Here is a 19965-nt window from a genome sequence, read left to right on the forward strand (position 1 = left end):
CCAGATAACAGAGGAAGGGAGGGAGGGAGGACGTGTCCACGGCGAGAAGCGTGCACAGATGACCGGGAAAAGCGATAAAGGGAGACGAAGGAAAGGAGAAAGGAAAGAGAGAGAGAGAGAGAGTCGTGTGTATACACGCTCGCATCTCTCGGCAACCCGTTGCATCCATCCCTCTATCCAACGCTCTCCCTCTCTCATCCCTGGTGTGCCTCCTCCTCCTCGTTCTCCCCCCGCTGTACACACCAGCGTACGGATAGAGGGTTGCTCGGCAGCCGATCTGGGACGTGTGCTGGGCAGAGGCGAATACGAAGGTGGCCGGGGGTAAGTCGTAAGACGGCGAGCGAGAGCCACCACCACCACCCCCTCCCTCCTCCCTCTCTGGAGAAAGACGGAAAGATATACACGCGCGCGTACGAATATATACACACGCGCGCGCGCACACGCACACATAACAGAGAGAAGACGGAGAAACGGTGAGAAACGGGATAGTAATAAGTGAGTCTCCCCCCTCCCCCCCGTCCCCCGAAGCGGGACAGAGATACAGGGGGATACAGAAAGACGAAGGTTGGGGGGGAGGGGGTCCGTGGTAAGAGGAAGGGCAAGGAGGAATACGAGGCGGAAGGAAGAAGCGGGGTGGAGAGGTGGTAGTAGTGGGTGGAGAGGCGGTGGAAGGAGGAGGTAAGAGAGAGAGAGGTAAGGGAGCGGGGGAGGGGGGGAGTACCGTTAATTCCCCGATACAATGCTCATATCACCTTCCCCTCTCCCTGACCACCCACCGCCGCCACCTTCGAATCGTCCCTCCCACCTTGCAGGTTCGCCTCGCGGACGTTCCTTGTCTTACTGGCAAACTTAATCGATATTTCACAGTTTCTTACCCCCTCCGTTCCCTACCCTCGCCCCATCCCTTTCTTTCTCCCGTTGCTCAGGCCGTACTCTCTCTCCTTCCTCCTTCGGGGGCCGCTCTTCGTGTCCGGCCGCAGAACAAGCGAGAGGGAGGGCGGTGGTGGTCCGTTGAACGGACAGAGAGAAGGAGAGGCATCTTCCTTCCCTCCAATCGCACTTCCGAGGAGCAGCAGCAGCAGCAGCAGCATGGGGCAGCGCCGAAGCGCGCCGCGCTGCTGCCTGCGGGAACTCTGTGTGCGAGTTGCAAATATCTATCTGCATATTGTATTACACGTCACGATAATGTACGCCCCCGGCTAAGACTTTCCCTCCCTCCTTCCATCCTCCCTCCTTCTCTTTATCGCGACTAAAATTTCTCTCTTTCTCTCTCTCTTTCTTCTCTTTCTTCAATTTTTCTTTCCTCGTTCGAGCAATTACTTTTATCTACTCACGAAAATAATGTCCTCATCGAGTGTTCTTGATGCACGAGAAGATACGATATGGGCTACGTAAGTGTCTTCCTTCTTCGTTCTCCGCTTTCGGTCGTAGATTAGATCCGTATCTTCGTTTCTTGACACTTGTTGGTGGTGACAAGTGAACGTGGTCATTGAACGCGGTATATAAGGATGATTATTATTGAATGTTTGATAATTTTTTTTTTTGGAAGATCATTTAAGAAAGTTATTATTATATATTTTATATATATATTTTATAAATCAATTGATCTAAATTTGGCCTTTGTCTTTTAAATAATTTCTATTACAATTTTTTTTCAATTTCATTTCAGACGTGAAAAAAAAATTCAATAATCTAAATCTTTTCCATAAAGAGTTTGCAAAGTCACTATTATCGTTTATCATAAAAATTATTATGTATCGTTTCGTTAGAAAAGAAATGAATCTGAAACATGGCAATGATATTGAAAGAAATTTTCGAAAGAACAAAAATCAATTTTAAATTACTCGATTAATGCAAATATTCGAAATTTTCTTTCTTTTATACTTTAAATTCTTAATCATGTGAAGTTTTTTCTAAAATCTATCATTCTATTTAAAACTGCATCAGATCAATATATTAAACAAATGATTTGTTCTCTGTTGTATTAAAATTGTGTTAAACGAAACCTAGAGCTCGGAGGAATGTCAATAAAAACACTGTGATGGAAACATTCGCACTATATACGAGGGTTATATCTAATTGTAAGTTTATTAACACATTCGCTACCACTGTTCAAGCATCGTCGATTTAACATGCGATATATCCCATCCATCTATCGACAGTACATCGATAAGGATCGACGAATTACATTAGTCACTCTCTGCGAAAGAAATATCGATATCACTGCTATATCGTCGAAACGTTATCAACGGTAGCATACGTGTTATCCATTTACAATTGCAAGGGGAATGTAATTTAATATCATATCAAACTCTGGTGTTATTCGATTACGTCGAATAATTTATCTTACTAAACAATTAGAAATAAATCGGAACAATGTCTCGAAACTAACATAACTCAGAGAAATGAAGAAAAAGAGGAAGCGTAATGGAAATATTCGTAATAAACAAAATTCGTTCGAGTTTATTAATTCATATTATATATGGAAGGATTGTCGCAAATTTCGTGTTTCCTTCGAAAAAATCGATATATTTATCCATATATATCCATTGAGTTAACAAGCTTACAAACTTACTTTCCTTCGCTCTGGTTCTTCCACTTCCGGTTTCTCTCCTACATTTGGCCACCATAGAATAGGTTGCAACGTTGCATCGTTGTTCATCCAAGCGTCAAGGACGATTCATTCTTTACCATGAAACGACACGACGACGACGACGATGCCTCATTATCGTAATTGGACAACGCGCTTCCATCGGCGATGAGAATCGGTATATCGGGGTGCCGATTGGCCCCTCCTCCACCTGAGGAGTACGTGCTATCTGTTAACAAAAAGATGGGATTATGCATTCTCGAAAGCGGGGGAACAAGAGGGGGAAGGGGGGGATGAAATCACGAATATTTTGAAAGTTGGTTCCCGGTTTCTACCCCTCGTTCGCGAGATAAATTCTTGGGATAAAGAGGGAAGCGATGGAACAGGTTGTATGTATATTATCGCGTGCGCCCAATGATGATTCAAGAAAGCAGGCTGGTTTCGTTCCGGCTTTATTATCTTTGATATACATCGTGCGCGCCCAATAACACGAACTTGCGAAACTGCAGTTTTCTTTATTTCGTTCGGCCGTGTATAATAAGATGGAACGAATCGTGGTGGTGAATTTTCTTTTATTATGCTTATTCTGTAATAAGCTAATAATCTAGAACTATATATAATTGCCTTCTAATATTTAAGACATTAAGACGTTGGAAAGGTTCGATTCGACAAATTTTTTAAACTATCTTATAATTATCGTTTAAATATTATTTATAGAATAATTTATAGTAATTTAATATTTGGTTTCGAGATAATTTTGTTTGTTATGTGTCAGAAATTTTGGATGAAAAAATTTTGCAATAGATTTAGAGGAAATTATCATTAATCAATAATTGATGATGATAATGAATATAATATTTTAAATTTCACAAGAAATGAAATTCAAACGAAGCAGTTGCAATAGAATAATCTATTAGAACGATAGAAGTAACAAAAAATCAAAACTTTACAATCTTCATTGTATGTCAAAAATCAATTTTACAGAAACTATTTCTTTCTCTATTATCTCTATATTCTCTATATTTTTTATATCTAAAAGATTTAAAATTATTTTTACGATTAAACAATAATCATATAATTCGTAATTTTTTTATTCCGTGTATATCGAGAAAACAACTTCCGGGAAGATTATTTTTAGGAAAATTGAATTTGCGAATCGTGTCACACTTTTCTTATGCGATGAACCACGTCAAATTATATTATTCCCGATGTGTATCTATATTCTACCTTTCTATCTTCGAATAACTAATTCATGACAGAGATAATTCCATGAAATCGATGAATTATTTTATCCGTCGAGATCGTTCCACATCCGACACGTGTATCGCGACAGGTGAAAATAAATTATTTTTCTATAAATACACGTGTATCAACTTGGCTGGATTGTTAATGGGGACAGTTATTTGACATCTTCGAGGATCGATAAAAATGTAATCTCGCGAAGTAACTGGCCAAGAGCGAACGAGAAGTAAGATATAGCTCGACGGAGCCCCGCGATTCAAGAGTACCAAAATGGGGTGATGACTTCGAGGGGTTGAACAGCCGATATTCGCGCCACGCATTTAATGCACCATTTATGGTATTAGCGTATCCTTCCTACGCAACTCGATGGCACTTTAAAGTCGATGAACCACAAGTTTCAAAGAATATTTAAAAGAAAATTATAAAAATTATAAAAAAGTAAGAAAACTATATCTAGATTTTTTAACAGATTTATGACAGATTTCAATTTTTAGATAAAAAACAAATACCTATTTTTTTATTGATTTTTGTCAACATGTTAATATTTAAATCAGCTATCGAATATCATTGCGTTAATTGTTTGATTGATTCCAATTAAAAAAGAAATTAAGATATCGATGATCGTTTTATACGATTGGCTTCAACTTGATATACAATGAATTTTTTTCAATATTGTCGCTTTTACCTAGTTTACCTTATTATAAATCAAATAAAATAAACTTTTATTACTTCGATAATGCAACTAATTTCTGTGTGCACATAGGCATGTAACGAAGAGAGAGCGAATCATTGGTTGAAATGCTGGAGACGTCATTGCCATTTATGTTCAAATATCATGCGCATATAGATCAATAACATAAACTATCCACGTTCGCGTGTTTCTAAGTCGCTATATGGAAATATTTGTGCGATTTTATATGTAATATATTGTTTGGTAAAATGTAAGATTTTGTTGAAATCGCATGATATATTTTTACTTGTGAAATAAAAAATAAATTATAATCATTTTTGTGTTATATATATTATTTCTTGTTCATTGTGATCGTATATTAATTTTAATAAATAAATTTGTTTAAGTTTTGTTTCAAAATTATTTCTATTATTTGATATTAAATATCATTCGAATACCATTTTTAACCAATCTGAAATAATATTTTAGTATTTCATTTTATATATTATTAACATAAATGTATTAATATAATAATATAAGAATATAATAATAAACGTAATAGCGATAATAGCGACAAAAAAATGCAGTCTCATCGATAAATCTCAATCTGCATAATCCTCTGTTAGATTTCACATATGCCTGACATTCACGATCCGCTCCTACTTCCAACTTCTGATTCATTCGTTTCCCTATTTATATCTATTGCTCGTCTAATTTTACCAGATTATTTTAAATTATCGATACATATCAGATATTTTATACGCGCAAATAAATATTCACGCGTATCAACAAGATAAATAGGAGCATCAAAATACGCAGCGTTGAAATATGATCAAAATTAAATTTTGCAAACATCGTTGCACATGCACCGTTACCAACGCGTTGCAACAAATCTGTCACCCGAACATACAATCCGTATCGATTCCGTCCGCGTACGACAACCAATGGCTCCGTATCGGGAAAGAAGGGAAACGGAAAGTTTTCGGGCCTTCGACTCGGGCTCGAAAAGTCAAAGTGTCGGCCCCCGCCCCCTCCATCCCCAATTCGAATTCCTCGTGAACACTTAACTGCGGTACCCTGTGTCCTATCCTATCCTATCCTATCCTATCCCTATACTTTTCGAGAACTCAGTTTCGAGGGACACAAAGTACAAGGGGCTCGATACTTGCATTCGTCTATATACACCGTCGTATCTTGGCTGGCAGCGTGAGAGGAAGGAAAGATAACCGATGACAGAGAGGCCAGAGAGACAGAAGAGAGAGAGAGAAGGAGGGAGGAAGAAGAAGGAAGAGAGAGAGAGAGAGAGAGAGAAAGCGACAAGAGGAGATCCGTTACTGTCAAACAGTGGCTGCCGTCGGTGCCGCTTCTACCCAAGCACCTTGTGCACGTGAATCAATAGCATTAACCCATTCCATCGTATCAAAGGGGGTGGGGTGGGTGGGCTGAGGGAGAAGGGGGCGAAAAGGGGTGGCAATAGTAACAATCCTGAGGTATTTAGCCGCTCGCCCCCAGGACAGCGAGGGAGCCAAGATACCGCTAAGACCGTCCGCGTACTGTGTAGCATCCATCCCATCGCGCACACCCCTTTCTCCTTCTCCTTCTTCCTTTATCCCTCTATCGGTATCTGCTTCTATCTGCTCGTTTCATCCTCTTCCTCTCCGTACCCTCCTCCCCCTTTCGTGCAACGTATCGTGGTGGTGTATTCTCATACGAAACTACGTTCGCCCGCTCGCCTCTCCACCTCCCCCTCTCCCCCCCTCTTGTGCCTCTTGAACTCGTGTGTTGGATGCACGTAAGTGTGTCCATACACCGGGTGATCAGCCGGAAAGCTTTGCCCCAGGATGGGTGGTACGGGACCCTTTCCGTATTCGCATAAGACGAGGGAGGAGGAGGAGGAGGAGGAGGAGGAGAAAGTCTCTCTCTCTCTCTCTGTTATCAAAATCCTGGACAAGACTTACAAGGATTGTTTCGCGTAATTTTCTGAAACCGAAGGAGCCCGACGCCCGCTCATTGGTCCGAAACGTTCCACACGATGAAAATCTGCCGGACCTTGGGCTAGGCTATGCTAACAATGGGAAAGGGGATCATCATCCTTGTCCGGATGGAATGGAATCGGAGGACGGGGCTTTTGGTAATTTGATAGTTGGGCCGATCATCGATGAGGGAAGGGGATGGGGGATGCGTTTTATCGCGTGTTGTTTTATGTGTGGCAATTGATGCGTCGTTGGTCAGTAAGTGAGATACGAGATATTGTTGAGATTTGGGATTAAAATGCATAGATTAAGGTTTTGAGAAGATATGTCTTTTGAAAAGAATGGAAATGTTTTATGATAATATTGGGAGGAGATGAATGTTATGTTGAATGATGTGTGAATAAAATAGAAGAAGTAAATGGTGTGAACGAATCATAGTAAAATAAATCATAGAAAAAAAGGATAATATACAATAAGAAACATTTATAATTATAAAAGCTATGATAATTGATGATTTGTATATTAGTTTTATATATTAGTATAGAAGCATGTATATAACATTGATATTAAAAGAAATATATATTTAAAAATTGAATACAGAGAAAACATTAAAGAATGAGAATTAGAGATCTATTATAGTTATTTTCTAAAAATTAATAAATTGCTATATAAAATATATAAAAAATCTGGACAAGGATAATTTAACAAAAAAGTGTATGTTATAATGTTAAAAATTTTTTAACATTAATTTTAATTATTATAATATTAAAGTATAAAAATGAAATTATTATTTTGAATAATCTTGCTTTTGTTATTATATATTTAATTTGTTCGATAAATTTTATTAGGAACGAGAATGGTAGATTCTATAAATATCGTCTTTATTCACCCGCTGAAGTCAGAGAATTTAGGTCAGAAGATGAAAGAAGATCGTGCACTGGACTTCCTATGTTGTTTTTTCGCTAAATTTGACAATGAATGAATAAGAAACAAAGTTGATAAATGTAATATGACAAAGTAATAAGAAATAGAATTAAGGATTTATGTAATTATAAGTTTCTCTAAAATTCAATAAAGATTTTATTTTTTAATATAATTATATATTATATATTATATAAATAAATATTTATAAAAGCAATATAAATATATATCATTTTTCAAAATTATTTTTATTTTAGATGTAGTGTGCAAAAAAAAATAGAAGAAAAAAAAATATATATACTACATCATAAAATATATGAAATATTATTACCAAAAATTGAACAAAGTTAATATTCTCAGTAATTATATTTCCTAAATGTTTACAATATTTACTATATTTCTATGTATTTATTTTTTTGTTTCAATATAAAACCTGATGAATCTATTATAGCTGAATCATTCTAAGCTATTGAAAAGTTAATGCGTGTCACTTTCTACTTTCATAATCGAATAAAAAATTTAAGAAATTTTAATCTATTTATTTGCACACTTTCTATAACTTAATAGAATTTCATTTACATATTCGATTTATTTCTGATTAAAAGAACTTTAGCTATGTATTTATCGCTTTAATTAAAATAAATGCACGTTTAAAATGTGATATAATAAACTAATGCACTATATAATTTGAAAAACAAGTTATTGAATCCATTTATAGACTTCGACCAAATACACATATAGACGAGAGTAATTCCTTATGAAAAAATAAGAAAAAAGAAATAAAATAATATTTTTTTTATCCGATTTTTCGTTTTTGACAAGAACGAATTTGAAAATTTTTCAAATATAAAAGCGAGAAAAGCTAATTTTCGAATAATTTATCGATAAGATAAATTTTCTACCTGTGAAAACAAACGACTTTTATTGAAAGTTCTTATATCCAATCGAAAATTAGCCAATTTCAATTGTATAATAAAAAATTTTATAACTTCGTCTTAGACGAAAAAATTTTATTCTATTTTTTTTCTTACTTTTTCATGAAAATTCATTCCTACGTTCGCATGTTATTACATATCTGAACATTTGTAATTGTAAAACATTGAAAGAATCATATATCGTTCATATAAATGTAGTTAAATAATTGTAATATTTACATACATTACTTATTATAATCAAAATTCTAAGACAAGAATCAATATCGAAACGCAAGTTATTTCTAAGAATGAAATAATTTATATATGCATTTCATGGTAAATCGAATTCTCTTCTCAAAAATGAAACGAGCGTAAAGAACGATCATTCAGCCAATGAACGGAAAACGCAAAATTCCTGAAAAATCAAGGCGATCGTGCAGAACGTCGATAATCCCTCTGATCTTTTTCATTAGCACAACGTCGTATCGCTTTTTCATTATCATATCGATATTACGCGAGACATTTACGCGTGTAATTTTTCGTATTATCTTCGATTCGCAATAAAAAAAAAAAGAAAGAAAGAAAAAAACAGAAGTAAAAAGAAAGACACGAGCGGAGAGGGAAAGAGAGAGAAAGAAGAGGGAAACGAAGAGAAATGGGAAACAAAACGAAAAATGGAAGAAAGAAAGGAAGCAAGGAAAAATATGAACAGGGCTCGAAAGAATGGCATTAATGCAGCGATCTGTGCAGTCTGGCAGAGCGGCGTTTCTGACTGTTGGTGGCGCAATACGCTCGCTTTGGTGCGGCCAGTAGAAGCGTGCTAGTCGCTTTTGGATTTAACCAAGACCTTCCTTGTTCTGGCGAAGTGGAGCCAACCGGAGCCCAGTAGAGCGCAGTAAAACGCGCCGAGCATTCGGCTCGAGCAAACCACTCGAGTATGACATGAATTTTTTTGGCCCCCCCCTCCCCTCCTCCCTCACCTCTGCCCTCCTCATCCACCTCCGCCGCTATGCTGCACTTCCACCGAAAGTATCGCCTGGGCCAACGTTTTCCTTTCTTTCTTTCTTTCTTTCTTTCTTTCTTTCTTTCTTCCTTTCTTTTTCTTTCCCTTCCTCGAGTCGGAAACTTCTCACCCTCTAACTACGCGTAACTAAACGATGAAAATTAATTTGGATTGCCAGTTTCTATGCAGTCTGTAATCGTAGAAAGAAATCGTATTATTCGAATTAGCTTCTATTGTTTTCGTGTAATTTGTCATAGAAAGAAATTGGTCGAGTTGAAAGATGGAAATGATGGAAAAGATGAAGGGGTGTGAAATTTGGTATGCACAGTTTTCCATTTCGTTTTGCAAATAACTGTGATGATAATAATCGAAAGTTTAGTTTATCAGCTTCCTTTCGTAGAATTTCTTGGAAAGCAATCGATTTTGAAATAGATAGGAAGTGAACGATATAATATATTTGTTATATTTATATTGTTATATTTAATAAAAAAAACTCGTATAACACAGAGCATGAATAATTAATATATTTGATTTAATAAAAAAAAGAACTATTGATTAATAATAAGCAAAAATAAAAAAAAGAACAACAACAACAACAAAATAAATTCGAAACGATTCAAGAGTTATGTATCCGGTGGAATCAAAACATGCTTGGCTGGGGCAACGTTCGAAAACTGTACGGGTTGATAATCCAAGGAAGCTGGGAAGGCAGACGATCTGAATTTGCAGGAGTCGGTCGATGATGCCGGATGTGGACTGCGGTCTGTGTCATGCATCAGCAATTCACATCTCTTTCGCAGCTTCGTTGTTTGTGTCAAGGCGATCCTGGAATCCCACGTCTACGAGATCCATCGCCGCTAACAAAGAATACCACCTCTCTCGACATTCGTCCCATTCCGGAAACGCGTTTTTACGATTTTGCACGTGAACGATCGTTTCTTCATTGTTTTCTCGTAACACTTTGTACCCTTCATCATCTCTTCCTCCGCGATGCCAGAGTTTTATCGTCCAAGAGTTTTTTGCCACCTCGCCTGTAATGAGCCGATCGAACGTTCCATGAACGATCGAAATTCACGCACAGCTAGGAACTCATTGCTTCCTCAGGTATATATATAATATATAACACGATTTTCAATTGTTTCTGTCTCGAGCAACGATTGGTCTATTAAAATTTTGTTGGAGCAATATATTCGTTCGTTTATTTGGCGAAAAAAGATAATAATATAATAATATTAAAAATAACATATATTATTTTTCGCAATGTGTATTGAATATTCGATCAAATTCTTTTTTGAATGATCTTTTTAAAACTTTATTTTGATATATTATAAATAAAAGAAGTGATGTTAAAATAATATTATTTTGTTTGAAAATGTCCTTTTTATTATTCCAAAAATTATTTATTTATTATTTTTAATGTATAACTTCTATCGATAATTAAATATTTCATTATTATCTATATTTATAAAATTTATAAGTAATTGAAATTTGTTTATTCAGATTAAATGATTTCATTCAATGATTACTGATTTTCAAGTTATAAAATAGTCTAATTAATAATATTTAATTTAATTGATTTATCATTAATTTTTTCAAACACGATATAACTTTAGAGAAATTAAAGTTGAACTAGTTGTTAGTTATTCACCATACTTGTTTATTTCCAATTTCTTTCACCGAAAAAACTTTTGAAGATGTCATTTTACTATAAACAATTTCGAATTCAAAATCGATCGATATTTTAATAAACAAGAATAAAAAAACGAATATAGAGAGAAATTAATTTATATTCATAAATATGAACTATGTTGAAAAACAAATAATTTCTGAAGCTAATGAATTTTACTTTCATTTCTACTTTCTAATCAACTCTCGCGTGTATTCATGCAATAAAATCTATTCAAAAGGCTGATTTATATTCAAGAAATTTGTTTAATTCGATTAATTTGTTGAACGAGATTTGAAACAATTTAACGATGGGTTAAATTTTCAAAAAAAAAGAAAAAGTCAATTCAACTAAGATTAAATTAACTTTTAATTCCACTGATCATCGAACAAGAATAACAAAATGTAACGAAATCACGGGCTAAACGGGGCTGAGTGAAATCGAAGTCGACAAGGAGAGGTCGAGAAGGTTAATGGCGTACGCATACGTTAAATGTGTAATGGTTAGCACGTAACCCTACGGGCTGCCAGCATTGAGTCCACGCCGGGGGTGAAATTACACGCGAGGCGTCGGGTCAGGCACGCGAGGAAACGCTTCATTTTTCGCGCATGTACGAATTAAAAAATCCAGGCCACTCTTTTATATTCATTCTTTCGAGTCCGTTGTCTAATGTCTTCCCTCATCCGATTGAAAATGATTATCGATCCGTATAATTGCCTCGTTCTTCGTTCTTACTTTATCATTATTCTATTTTTCTTTATTTTTTAATAATAGTATTTCTGATATCATTTAATGATTATATATAATTATACTGATCGATTGATTACACGAAAATTGATTAATTCGAAAAGTTTTTAACGCGTAGATTCGAAGAAAATTTTATTCTTTTATGTACGATGAAATAATAAAATAATGATGTGTGATGAATCAACATATTCTGAACAAATATAATCATGAAAATTCTAGAAAAATACAAAAGATTTACAATAAAAAAAAAAAAAAGAAGGAAAGAAATCTTAAGAGAATCTTCTTCTGTATGCGATATAATGAAGAGACAGTGCTTCGAATTATAATTAAACGTCGATGAGTGTCATCAAAGTGTAGATCCAGGATGTATATTGCAAAATATCTCGCAATAAATGAGGAAAGATATTATTACATTTGCCTCCTGTTCCGAGATTTACTTTGCAAACCGAACCCAGTGTTACGTGGACAACTCGAACGCGTGTAGAGGACAGGTAAGACTCGTTACATGCTCAGGCAAGAAGGTTACCTAAGAGGTAGCTCTGTCGAGCGCGTAAAACGATGGAACAATTCTTTAAAATAAATATACTATATCTTTGAAAAAATAGAGTTTAAAAAATTAATAGTTCGAGGAATTTAAGAAAAGGATGACGTGAATCTATAATTTTGTAATTTTGTTGATGAATAATGAAGAATGGAGAAAATCTGTACAAAATCGTGTAGCATGTATTTATTTTTTTAATTAATTAATTCGAAAAATCTCACGAATGTTGTTTTGTGCTATATTTATCAACAGTGTTCTGTTATAAATTTTACTATAGAATATATATATATATATATAATATATATATATATATATAATATATATATATATATATAATATATATATATATATCAATAAGATATTAAATCTTCATACATCGCATTATGGGATATCGTACAATAAAAAAAGATTTCTTTGAATACGATTAATATTACTGTATTTTATTGATCAAATTTTATTAATTAAAAAGTTCAAAATAAGATTAAATATTATTATTTGGTATTTAAATTTATAAAGAATTCTTCATAGTAACAGTTTCGATAAATAAATCGCAAATTTAATGTAATTCAACATAGTAATACGCGAAACATTCTTCAATGAAAAAAAAAATAGTTAATTTAATATTTATGTCGATATCTTTCACAATATTTATATTTATGTTTCTATTTTAATAAGATCAATCATTGTCTTTCATATAATTGAACAGATTTTAAACAAAGATTGATGCTATGACATAAATATCTGTCTATAGTCATTATAAACATTATAAGATTAAACGAAGTATGAAATTTAATTTAAGTTTTCACACGTGTAAAGTAAATATTGAGAATTATTTTGAACAATAAATACGCATGATCGTTGTATTCTTCATACGTGTTATTCAAAATCATTCACAGATTGGTGTTTATTTCTCATTGAAAAAAAAGAAAACCATGTATTTGTGAACATATGAAGCTGCTCGTGTGTTCAATTCACCGTCTAAATTCACGGAAGCGTTTCACGTGTATGCCGTTACAGAAAGTGCTAGGTTTCTTTCATCCGCTTGCTTTCAATTAGAGAATATATACATACACTTCCATCCATAAGTATAAGAACATCTCTTTATAATAAGTATAAAAATCTAAAACAAATTTATAAAATCACTAATGAATTTTATTCAATTTTATGAATTTATTTTATATTATTTTAAAACAATATGTTTTACCAATAATAAATTTTGAATTATCTTATTATTAGTAATGAAAAATAATTAAATTTTCTTTTCATTGATACATCTATCTTGATTTTACTAATTATTTCACAAAACTAATTATAGCATATAAAATATTAAATATTGCACACATTATTTAAATAATTAAATTTAAATAATTAAATTTAATATTAGATGTTATTAATTAATGATGCAACCTTTCTCGATTATACAAGTAATTATAGAAAAAAATAAAAATAATAATAATTTATCTGACATTAATATTAACAATTATATTTTATCATTCCAACATCAATAAATTATCATTTATTTTATTTATTTCAAAACTTTGTACCTAAATAACAAAGTTTGAAAATATAGTTTTCATATTTAGTATGTAGTTAGCATATTAGCATTTAAGATATTCGATATCTTGAATTGAAAAGATAAAAAAGAGAAATAGCTACATGAAAAAAACAGAAAATAAGATTTAAACCTAACTTAATCTAACTTATAATCTGAATAATAATCATATTATTATTTACATTAATAATAATGATTCAATGAAATTATTTGATATTTTATTTACACATTTATGGTCAAGATTATACAAAGATACACACTTAACTCAATCTAACCTATATGTTCTAATAAATACCAACAATCATATTATATTACATTAAAAATAGTCCGTTAAAACTATCATACATACATACTTATGGCCAAGATTGTACAAAGCTACATATACCTATGTATCGACCAGGAAATTAAGACGGAAGATACGGAAGGCTCGACGCATTTTCTATCCGCTATTTACGCAATACTCACGTGTAAGCGCCATAAGTGTTCGTAACAAGCATTGTACAACCGGCCCATATTGCGATGCGAGGAAAGGTAAATGACGAAAGAGAGAGAGAGACAGATAGAAAGAAAGAGAAAACCTGTGCACGTGATGCGTCGCACACTTATGAAATAACCCGCTACTTTTGTCACCCCTCACCCCGTCCCGCCAATGTTTCGACCCCTCCCCTCCTCTCTCGCCCCGCGCAACAAGAAAACGCGAAGGGTGAACAGGCTCACGTGCACGCGTGTACGTGCACGCAGTTGGCTACGTATGCGTGCGTGAGTTTCAACCGGGGGTTGAAGAGGCGCCGTGGAGGGGGAGGGGGGCAGGGGTTGGAATCGGTGGAGGAGGGAGAGCCGGTGGGAGGACTGGAGAGGAGGCAGCAGGCTGCTTGGCATGAGAAGCGTTCATCAGCCCCGAGGTTTTAAATACGAAGCGAGGAAGGGAACTAAGGAAGAAACCACCCCCCGTCTCTCTACCCTACCAGTGACGGATTGATTAAAAATCTAAGGGGCGAAAATAACATCGGGCGCCTCCCCGTTACGCCACGCTCTGTTTCCTTCTTACCGATCTTTGAATCTTGTCTTTGCCAAATGTTTTTTCCCTTTTTTCCCCTTCCTCTCCCTCCCCTCCCATCTTTCTTCCTTTCTTTCTTTCTTTTTCTCTTTCTTTCCCTTTTTTCGAGCACGCGTCTTCTCGATTCGCGTCGCGGGCATTTCGATTAAAGGGGGAGAGTTTCCTGCTTATAGAAGCACGCTCGCAACGCAATTAAAGATTCGTGGCATCGATATTAAGATATTAAAATAAAGAATGGTAACGGTTATGATGGTTATTTCTGATATATTTTAATTGCGGTAAACCTCTCGATCCCGATCTGGGTTTCATTAAAATTTCCCGAAACACGAGGAATAAATTTAATCCTTGTGATGTGGAAGAATATTAAATTTCGACGAATCGGAGATGATGTTTTTAATCTTTTCTCCTAACCGCGGTTAATAATGCGCCCGATACAAATTATCGTATCTTATCGTCTGCAGAAAGACGAGGAAGTCTTCAATCATCCTTGCAATTCGAATCTCTCGAAGAATGATCGCATATTTGGAACACTGGAAACCATTAACTCTCTCTCTCTCTCTCTCTTTTCTCGTCTGTCACAACGTGACAGACTTGGAAAATAATTATTCCGTGATATCCACCAAGAAGGAAGTTGGACGACTCTAAATTGCGAACGATATCAACAACCGGGGGATTCTAATACATAGATTTTAATCGAAAATGAAATAGGGTAAGAAAAAAAAAAAGAAAAAAGGAAAAAAAAAAGATCGGGTAACTCATTGGCTTACGTACGCTGCTACGTGCAGTTTTAAATAGTCCGCGAAGGGTGGGTGGACCGGCCAAGGTGGTGGTACACCCCACGCTTTCTGGGAATAGGGGTTGATGTGGGTAAGTTGGATGAGGTGGGCGAAGACTAGCAAAGGAACGGGTCTGGCGCACGAGGGAAATAGGGAGAAAAAGGGCGAAAGAGATAGAGAGGCCGAGGAGAGTAGACGACGAGGGCTGTCGGAGATAAGACGCAAACGAACCCCCCTTTCGCGTGTCTCGATCGATAGCTCCACGCGGAAAATTCGAAAGTAAGATGCAATTAAACAGCGAGCGAGGGTAAGCAAGAAAAGGGGTGAGTTTTCCAGCCCCGTAGGCCCTGTCCTCCCCCCACTCACCCCCACCCACCCACCCACCAACCTTACCGCCGCCTGCCTTCCTCCGCCGGTGGTTCTACCTCTCCCTGCCCGCCCTCCGACTACTCCTCTGCCACCCCCTGTACACCCTTGACACTCCCCCTCCTTCTCTCCTCCCCCTCCCCCTCCCCCGCCCCGCAAATCCACCACCTATCCTGCCAAGCTTTCCATCCTTCTTACCTTTCTTCTTCCACGATCCACACCGTCCCACTCTATTCGATGGTCCTTGCACCACTTGCCGTCTCTCTTTCGTGCTCTCCTTGAGCGTACACGCTCCGGCCGGCGTCGTCGGCCCGAAGGGAAGCAACCCTTTTTCTCAACCCCCTCTAGTATTTATATTGAGCGTCTTAAAGCATCTCCCTGTCCTCCCCCCTTCTCCTTCGCCCGCTTTTTCTCTCTTTCCCTCCTCCTTGTTGCCCGAACAACCCCCTTCCTCCTCCTCTTCCTCCTGCTGCTCCTCTCTTCTTCTTCTTCTTCCTCTTCTTCCTCTTCTTCCTCCCTTCCATGACGTCACTTTAAATACTCTTTTCGAGGGTGGTGGGTTGGCGGCTGGTGGGTATAAGGGAATTGGTAGTCGTTGCCTCTCCCCGAGTAGAGGGAAATCATTCTGTCTCATTTCTCTCCTCCGTGTTTCTCTCTGCCCGCTCTTTCTTTCTACACGATGTCTTCTACCACCATTCTTTCTCCTTTCGCGTACACCATCTGGCTCTCTCTCTCTCTCTCTCTCTCTCTCTCTTCTATCTCACATTCTCTCTATATATCGTTGTTCCATCTCTTTTCTTCGCTTCCTTGCTTTTTTTTTCTTCAATTTCTTCCGTTTTCTGGACCTGTTCCCCTTTCTAGCCATCTCTTTCTTCCAGCCCGTCCTAAGAAGAACTGAATCTTCTTCTTCTTGTTCTTTCTCCTCCTCCTCCTTCAACGTTATCTCACTACGCAACGGGAATTAGTAAATATTCTTGAGGTCGGTCGCAATGTAATGCAGGCAGTACGTGGTGCATCCCTTTTACCACAGGAAGCCCGTCTTTCCTTGCTTGTCGGAGTGCATGTCGTTAGAGGCACACGGCTTCATTTAGGTGCTTGGTCCTACCGCGAGTTCCTCTGACTGAATTGCGGGGAATTATGGACGGAGAGCGTTCAAGTTGATGTGACCAGTCCCGGACGTGGTTTGCACGCTTCTGTCTTATTGATTGGTCCTTGTTGATCGAAATCGAAACTGGGTTATTTTTATTTATTTTATGAATAATTCAATTCATAATAATTCGTTAATCGTACTTTATGATTACTTAAGATTATACTTACTTAAGATTTCAAATTTCTAATTCGTTCAAAATCATTTATTGGATTATTGGATGATTATAATAAGTATTTGTTGATAAAAATAAAAAATATTTATAATATATAAGGATTAATATAAATATATCTATACATAAAAAAAAGGGCAAATGATAAAATGTAAATGATATTCGTGAGATATCTTCATAATCATGGCGAATTTTTTCGAATGTTAGATTATTGAATGTCAGATTATTAATTTTTCTATTAATATATTTGTTGTCAATATTTGTATATTTATTTGTTTATATATTATATAAATATTGTATAAATCTTATTAACAATTTATTTATAAATAAGTTATTATAATATTTAAATTAATAAATCTTAAATATGTATTAGTAGAAATATTTATATTTCGTATTTTATTATTCTTCTAAATATATTTAATATTATATTTTTATTTATTTTTAAAACATATAATTAATATAATAATACAATATTATATATAATACAATATTAAATATATAGTGTATAATAAGCATAAAATAAAATTTATTCTCCAAATTTTCGTGTTCCAGAATTTGAAATAATATTCCTTTTGATTTGCATATGTGAAATATTTTCCCTTCTTAACATTCCATCAAAATTAATATTTTTGAAGTTATGTGATTGTAATATCCGCAGAGGATGTTATATTGTTTTAGCAGCAGATTTTTCGCCTAATGCGCATTACTGTTCAGTACACTTTATTTTAGTCCTTGATAAAGATTAATATTTTACTTCTTTAAAGTTCAACTTCCATAATATTTTTCTTTGAAAGTTAATAACATCAAAATTTCTCAATATTTATCTTGATTTTAAATAAACTTTTTACAAAAATAAAAGTATCGCAATTTTTTTTAATTATTATTTTTTCTTTTAAATATTTTCTAATATTTTATTCAATTTCATTAATAATACAATTTAAAGATTAATATATTTTTTGATTAGAAAATTAAAGGTCTTGTTATTATATTCTATCATTCATGGCATTTAGAATGACAAAATTTGATATTTTTGAAATATATTTAAATTTTTTATATTGTAATATAAAAATTTACAATGTCCTCAAAAGTTACTCAATTAATTTTTATTTTAAAAAAGTTCTTTACTTTTTTTTTAAAAAATTAATAATGTTTAATTATCTCATTTAGTTTATAATATAAACTTTTTTGAATTTTTGTAAGGACTTCTTTGACATATTAAGACTTTACTATTTTAATTTTTTATTTAATATTTAAGTATTTGCAGATTATTATATAATGTAATTTCTGATATTATTTCTTATTTTTATTATATTTTTATTATATTTATTTATACATATCAATTAAATTATTAATTCTCAAAAAGAAATAGAAATTTAAATAAAAAAATATTATTTCACGAAGATCAAAATACATTTATACATTACATTTGATCTTATTTCTATTAAAAATAAATTTATAAAAGATAAAAGGATACATCAATGAAATATATATCTAATATCATAAATTATTTCTCTTCTTTTTAAATTATATGAACTATAAAAACATTTTTTTTTTTACAAATATCTAAAAATTATTTACAATATAAAAGTATTTTATTTTGAATGAAAAGAATGTAACAGATTTTGTCTAATCTAATCATAGAATTCATAATTGAAATAAAACGATTACGAAATGAATATAAAGAAAATATTCTTATCGTTAAAATCTTGGTCACTGGTGGCTAGTGCGACAGAGAATGTGCGCTTTATACTTCTATTACAAGTAGAAGTCTAGGAGACTTTGCTCGGTGAACTGCATGTCGTTAAAGACACACGGTTTCATTTAAATACCTAACTCTATTCAGTCTTGATTTCTCTTCCTTAAATTGCTGCATAAAAGCTCTTTCCTTAGAGAGTAACTCATAGTAACTTATATTATTGTCTATATAAAGTTTATATTTATTTTTATATTTATGCCACTTAGATACTATTAATATTTAAATTTAAAGAAAATAAATTACTCATTTTGTTTTATTATTTTTATATGTATCAATTGTTCAAGATAATTTAAATAAATGTTGACCTAGAAATAATTCTAGTAAATGATTTATTTATTTATAGATTTTTTTTTACTAAATTTAATACATACTATTTATATAAAGTAAATATTTCCAGTCTAATATAATATAATAGAAATGTATTCAGTATTAAGAATAAAATAAAAATTTATTACATTTAATTAATTATAATAATTAATAATAAAAAACGAAAATAAACGAATGATAATAAACTTGCAAGGACAGTGTGTATTTTTCATTAATCGATGAGAAAAATATTGCAACTGTTATTGAATAAATAATATTTTAAATTAATATTTTTTTAATAAAATAATATGATTTCTATACTCATTATATTATGTAAAGAATCTTCAGAATAAATTAGATATAATTTTGAAGATGTGAAATATACAGAAGTTCTGTAGTTTCACTAAATGTAAACACCGTTTGCATAACTTACAGAAATATTCTTTTAAACATTATTTTATAAAACAATCGATTCAATTGTATCAATAATTTCATATTAAGTTCAAAATTTCTATCGATAAAAAAGACGACATCTTTCATTAATAAATCAACAATAAATCAATAAA

General features: G+C 33.9%; 1 long non-coding RNA gene across 2 annotated transcripts in view; it reads right to left on the reverse strand.

The window, feature by feature from the left end:
- Nucleotides 1-2069: 2069 nt before the first annotated feature.
- LOC133665750 (uncharacterized) overlaps nucleotides 2070-19965 on the reverse strand; it is a 90447-nt gene continuing 72551 nt past the window's right edge. The window contains exons 3-4 of one of the 2 annotated variants that reach the window (XR_009828997.1): nucleotides 2576-2819; nucleotides 2070-2200 (exon numbers count right to left, since the gene is read on the reverse strand). This is a non-coding gene — a long non-coding RNA (uncharacterized LOC133665750). Of the gene's footprint in view, nucleotides 2201-2434; nucleotides 2820-19965 lie in introns of those variants that run through there. The other variant, XR_009828996.1, reaches the window with a different exon arrangement.

Source organism: Apis cerana, linkage group LG2 (genome assembly GCF_029169275.1).
Source record: "Apis cerana isolate GH-2021 linkage group LG2, AcerK_1.0, whole genome shotgun sequence".
Taxonomy (NCBI): Eukaryota; Metazoa; Arthropoda; class Insecta; order Hymenoptera; family Apidae; genus Apis; species Apis cerana.